This window comes from Periplaneta americana, chromosome 6, assembly GCF_040183065.1.
Source record: "Periplaneta americana isolate PAMFEO1 chromosome 6, P.americana_PAMFEO1_priV1, whole genome shotgun sequence".
NCBI classification, from domain to species: domain Eukaryota; kingdom Metazoa; phylum Arthropoda; class Insecta; order Blattodea; family Blattidae; genus Periplaneta; species Periplaneta americana.
This window is the reverse complement of record NC_091122.1, coordinates 131930246-131937019: the sequence shown is the minus strand read 5'-3', so window position 1 is coordinate 131937019 and position 6774 is coordinate 131930246. Positions and strand designations below refer to the sequence as shown.

Below are 6774 nucleotides of genomic sequence, written 5' to 3'. Positions count from 1 at the left end.
GGGTCGTTTCTGTTTATTTGTGAGGTTATTGGCAATATTAAACTACAATAAACTATTTGTTTTTTCTTCTTTGGTAATAAAAGCAAGAAATATACATGGAAGCGTGCGGATAATTCGACTACACAAGAAAAATGTCCAAAATGTAAGTACAAATGTTATAATATTATACGTAATATTTTTAGGTTAGGCCTAGACATAAATATTATGAAATATTGGATTTCAAAGAATGAATTATTCTAATTCAGTATATATTTATTTATTTTTAGTTGAAGAAATAACTAAAAACAACTGGTGGAGGATGCCCTGCTCCGGAAATTGATGACGTAGGCCTATGGAACGACATGGAATGTTAACATACGTGGTATGTGTTTTTGGTTCTTATGGCATATTTTTATAAGTAAGATATTACTTCATGGTATATGTTTAATGTGGCTCTGGCATGATTATGTCACCCAAGGCTACACTGAACACTTTGTAATTATAATATAACGTAAATAATATATCGTGTAGGAATACAGCTGATAATGCCAGTAGTAAAAAAATGTAAACCAGGCCTTCACTCAGCTACCATAAATGCAGTTTGGATGAATAGTTAATATGTATTTGTAAATACCCATAGGGAAACAGGCCACACAAACATCTGATGTCAACCCACACAATTATCAATCTTACCTTAACACAATATCTCGTGCACAAGAATTATCAAAAGTGAGACCTTATTTTAAAGGGCAGTAGGAACGTCTACAAGTTTCTGAGATATTCTGTTCTCTACTTCGTTAGAAGAAATAGCATTATTTGAGGTTAGAATTGTCTACATAAGCATAAGAAATTTGTAGGATTCAAATTGATGGTCAGCTATAAAATTTCATTAACTTGTGTGTTTACAGAACGCCAGTAAGTGATTTAGAAAATATATATCAAACTCATATTTATTACAGCACTGAAAAGACTTAAGTAAAACCTCATACGCCGGGATTCATTTACTTGTTGTCAGATCTTGAAAAAATATTTCCGGAGGTCGTAATGAAAAAAATCCGGAGATTTGTCCACAATTTCCGGAGGCACTTTTGAAAATCACATAAAATGTTATTATAACCTTCTAACTATTACAATACATGAACCTATAATAAAAAGATTTCTACTTTAATTTTTCTACTCACCAATTTGATTTAGTAGTCACCAACTTCCTCTCATAGATGTTCCTCCAGACCAAATATGTTCGTTTTTATGCGTTACATATTTTATATTTAGGAAAGCATTAGTAGTCAAGTTATAAAATATTAACAAAACTTTTAACTATATAATGTTCATCTACCAGTTTTAATGTATGCCAGAGATTGGTTTTTCTAAAAAAATACATAATTTCCTACATTAAAAAATCCGGAGATTACAACTTTATTTCCTATTTTTCCGGGAAGTTAAAACATTCCGAAGATTTCCGGAAATTTCCGGAGACCTGGCAACACTTACTATAGGATATCGCTTAATTTTCGTCAAGTTGGACAAACTATGACGTCACAATATGGCGCCAATGACGTCACAACGCAATGACGTCACATCATGGCCGACGTAAACCAAAACAATAAATAAATAAAACTACCTAAAAAAATTTAAAAAACACATTGACGATATCCCATTCTACAATATAACCCAACCGCTCTTATCCAAAATACGATATCACCAAAACATTCACGATATCCCATACTGGAACAGAGCCCATCCGCTCTTATCCAAAATAGGATATCAGCAAAACAATATCCCATTCTGAAATATAACCCATCCGCTGTTATCCAAAATACGATATCACCAATACAATTCACGATATCCCATTACGGAATATAACCCATCCACTCTTATCCAAGATACGATATCACCAAAACAATTCACGATATCCCATACTGGAACACAGCCCATCCGCTCTTATCCAAAATAGGATATCAGCAAACCAATATCACAACATCCCATTCTGAAATATAACCCATCCGCTCTTATCCAAAATACGATATCACCAAATCAATTACCAACATCCCATCCTCGAATATAACGCACCCCCTCTTATCCAGAATAGAATATCAGCAAAACAATTTCAAAACATATATTCATCTCATGTCACTAAAATATCACCTCAACGATCATCATCGGGGCTTGCAGCCCCGATACCCCGCTTTTTGCATCATGTGCTACACGTCGAATCATCATCGGGGCTGCCCCGATACCCTGCTTCTATTGGTGATATCGTATTTTAGATAAGAGCGCAATTTTGAACCCCAAATAAAAACATTAAAAAGAAACAACGAACAGATCCACACACACACACACACCCATATATACAAAACCAACAAAAATAAAAACATATATCTACAATAAATAAATTAAACATTATCCTCGATACATAATTACTACCCTAGCAAACGAAAACCCATCCTTATATAAAAACAAATAAAACGCTCACCATCCAAACCTTCTTTTTATCCTCTCAGATCCAAACACATCCTTAACCGGTATGCCATTCAAACCTCATGAATACCAACAACCACAAACAAAATTTACAAATCTACCAACCTAACCACTTCCATCCAAAAAGTGACGTCATCAAGTGACGTTCTACAATCTAGCCAACATAAATTCTCATAAAAACAATAACTATATCCTATAATCAAGTAAACCCAAAATATTGACAGGAGTGCATGAACGATTTTTACACAATTTAGAAATTTTGACCTTAGGCTTTCTTTGAGTAGCCTACATGATGTTTCATGTCAGAAATCAAAACATCCATAATATAATATAATAATATGATTTATTAAATACACTGTGTACATAATATAATACAAGACACAAATTAGATTTCCATTTAACCTCTCTTAGTCTCAACTATTATAAAAAGTTCACTATTTATGTATCACATCTTCGATGCATTGCCTAATTATTTTAAAGCTTTGATTGATCAAGAGGAAAAGTTTAGAACAGAATTAACAACATTTCTTTCTCTTCATTTCTACAAAATGATATACAGTTTATGTTTTAAATACTTATTGTGTATTAATGAACATATTTTGGCTACCGGTATCTGTTTAATTTACTTGTTCCACATCTCAAAGCTGCAATCTGTTCATTTAATATTGATACATCCTTATTTCAGGATGTCAATATTGCACCATCATCATCAATCCCACGTATGTCTGCAATAAATCCTGTCTCCACACTCCCAGGTGAATGGGCGTTAACAGTCTCTACAGTAATCAACAACAAGTAAGTTTAAGATCTCATTCATACCTAAGAATATTGCTAGGCCTATTTATGATTACAATATTATTAATCATTCAATCTTCTTAATGTATCCAGCAGAGCTGTGTCTTCTGCAACTGATACTGATGATTTTAATTTACTTTTTTTGTGGTTTATAATAATCATACAATGTACTGCATATTATTTCAGGCAGTCCATTGGGTCAGAATGGGACTTTACAATTGTGTACATGATGAAAAATTATGGCTATTTTTCTTTAATGAAGGACAGTTTAGTTAGTATTAAGACATAAATATTAAATGGAACAATAATATTACAATGTATCACTAATATGAAATGGTTAAACAAGGGAACATTAATTTGAATACTAGAAATTGAGTGATACACTGTATGACAGTTATTCCAACCCAACCGACAATTAATGTATAGGTGCTTCATAACAATTAAAATTTATGATCTGGAATATGAAGTGGGATGCATTTGAATCATAGTACATTTTGCAGCCAGTCCACATAACGTAACTTAGAAAATTAAATTTTCTTGCATGTTTGGATCAAATGGATAATTTCAATGTGATAAATTTTCAAAATTAGACAATTAAAAAAATTCACAGTTTTGATAAGAAGTAGTGTCTTTTGTGTACAGTAGTATATGCAAATGATTAATATTTTTTTCCGTCTTTCCATAGGACTCTGCTGCAAGATCATCGAGAAAGACAGAGTATGAAGAAAAAGTGTTCCTCCTAAGCACGAAGCCCAAAAATTAAACGTGATGAGAAGTTCTATCAATTGCAGAAAACAAAATTGTTATTGGAGATAGAATGTTATTAAAGGCAAAGTTAAAAATTATTTGGGACAAATGAATGAACTAGAAATGTAACTTAGTAGTACTGGTAATGGTGGTGGTGATGGTAATAGTAGCACTAGTTGTGAAATTTCTTGAGTTCTTGTCTACTTCATTTCCTTGCGAGCTTCCCAGCAGTATATAGGAACTTGAAATTCTTCTGTCCCAATCATTTTCTGGAGTTTGGTGTAGAGTAGTAAGTATTCCTTGTTCATTATTATATTTGTGTTGTTGCATGCTACACAGTGTTATGAGTGTAACAAGTTTATTGATGGAGATATGCTGCTGGACAGTTGTGGCCAGTTTCAAGCTGAATGGGGCAACTGCATCAGATTGAGGACTATTAGTATTACTGTATATTGGGATCTATAGTGTTTTTAACTTTTTATTTTCACATTGTTGTTTAGTGAATTCTATACATATGTGTGTGTTCCTTTTTCTTATTTTAATGTCGGTTAAGAGTTTTGTTGATTTATAAGACAGGTTATTTATTTATTTATTTATTTATTTATTTATTTATTTGTTTTTGCTGGATTCATCATTCATCGAACCTGTAGTTCCCGAGTTGGAACATATTCCCTGATGGAGGTTTAAGTACCTACCTAAAGCAATTTAGTTACACTTATGTCTATAACTATGCAATTAAGGTATTATTAGTAGAGAAATTTAATTCAGAGTCTTTAATTTAGGCTTGGAAGTCTTTAATGAATTGATCCATGAATTGAAAAAAGCAAAATTATTATTACAAATGGAAATATTAAGAAAACACAATTAGAAAGAAAAGAATAGGGGGAGGGCCTAATGAAAAGCTGGAAATGTTGTTGTTGTTTTCTAATGCCAGGCATTTGACAATAAAGTCATTTGACCTCTTGCACTCCAATATTTTTCAAAGATATTATCATGGTCGGCCACTGAGGCACAGATTTGACGTGTTCCGAATCCATTTCTTGGTTTGAGTTGCACAATGGACAAAAAACTGGAAATGTAGTACTTTCGTGTAATGTTCTCTCTTTTATTACATTGCTGAAACCCATGTTTACAATATCATGCTCTTTCAACTACATTCCTTAATAAATAATATTTTGTTTTATTTTGTGTTAGAAGAAAATATTTATATATGACCACTTCTTTAAATGAATTTATTTTCTATCAGACAGTCTATCAAAGGTAGAGATGCGATTTTGCATCATATTGCAGGTATGACATGCATAAATACACAACAAATTTCATCACAAAATGTTGGATAGTTTTTTAGTTATGAGGGAAATGCGTCATCACTGCACAGTGAACTGTCAACATTTTGAATTTAGAAAAAAAATATATATAAATATTTTTTCCAATCGTAAAAATATTTTTTTCATATAGTAGAAGGACACACTGTTTTACACGTACTAATTTTCATAATTGTACAAGATACAGTAACGGTGGAAAAAATGTTGAATATTTGCAAAATTTTACTGCTGTAAGCTGTACCTAACCCCTTCAGGTAAATTGAATAAATGTAGCTTGTATGTTAGAGTAAATATCTGGTCGCAGCATTCTTTCCAATGCAGGGCTAAATCTGCAATGCTTCACTCATTTCTTGTGATCATTTTACTGGTGACTCGTCTGTATTTTTGCATGAAACTCATTCAGAAGTTACTAATTTGCATCACTTACAACCTGAAATGAATATGGAACTTAGGAATGAGGAGAAAAATAAAGGTCTATATTTATTTTCTTAATACTCTCACTCTATGCTAAACGATTTTGTTTTTCTTTTTCTTTTTTTTTTTTTGTTTGTTTGTTTTTTTTTTTTTTTTTGTAATGGAGTTTGCTTATTCTTGTGTTATGTTGATATGCTTTGTTTGGCTTTTCCCTCTTTGTCCTTAGAATGTACAATAGTTTGTAACTTAGAAGTAAGTGAATATGCAAAATATGAATAAAATTATTGTATGAAGCAAAGTTTAAACCTACATACGAGTTTTAATTTAATTTACAGTACCCCTGAGTTTCCATTATACTACACCTTTCTTTGATATTATAGATTTATTAATTTGTCCTGCAGAATAATATCTGTAATATTAACAATAAGTCTATAATATTCTCATAGCTAGCAGTGCATATGTCTGTACAGATTACTGTGCACTTAACTGCGGATTCCCGGCCAATAAGTCACTCAGCTGAGTGCGCTCCTAGAATAATGGCAGTTGACATTGGACATATACGTCAACACATATGCCTAACTTGGAGTCAGGCCAAAAAGGGAAACATTGAAGGAGGAGGGTTCCATCTAGTGCTGTGGATTGAATTCGGCGTAGCTCAGTAGTCAGAGTGCTTGGTATGTAGAACCAAGGACCCAGGTTCGATCCCTGACGCCGGAGCGAATTTTTCTCCTCAAATATTAACTTTTCATTGATGTATATTTGTGAAAGTTCTCCAAGACTTAAGAATGTGCTATCTATGGTGCCAGTACCTAAAATCAAATATTTTTATATTGAACTTATTGTACGTCATGGAAAAGTATATTATCTGTAGTAATGTCACGAGAGGTCTGAGATCTGCCAATAAATCCACGAGCGAAGCGAGTGGATTTATCTGGGAAATCTCAGACCTCGAGTGACATTTATTAGGACTATTTCATGAATAAAATAAAAATTTAAATAATATATCCCTAAAATTCGATCACAAAATGTTTTGTAT

General features: G+C 32.4%; 1 long non-coding RNA gene across 1 annotated transcript; it reads left to right on the top strand.

The window, feature by feature from the left end:
- Positions 1 to 234: 234 nt before the first annotated feature.
- On the top strand, positions 235 to 6535 carry LOC138702238 (uncharacterized). The gene is made up of 3 exons (XR_011332823.1): positions 235 to 361; positions 3143 to 3252; positions 3938 to 6535. It is a non-coding gene; the product is annotated as an uncharacterized lncRNA (long non-coding RNA).
- The last annotated feature ends 239 nt before the right edge of the window (positions 6536 to 6774 follow it).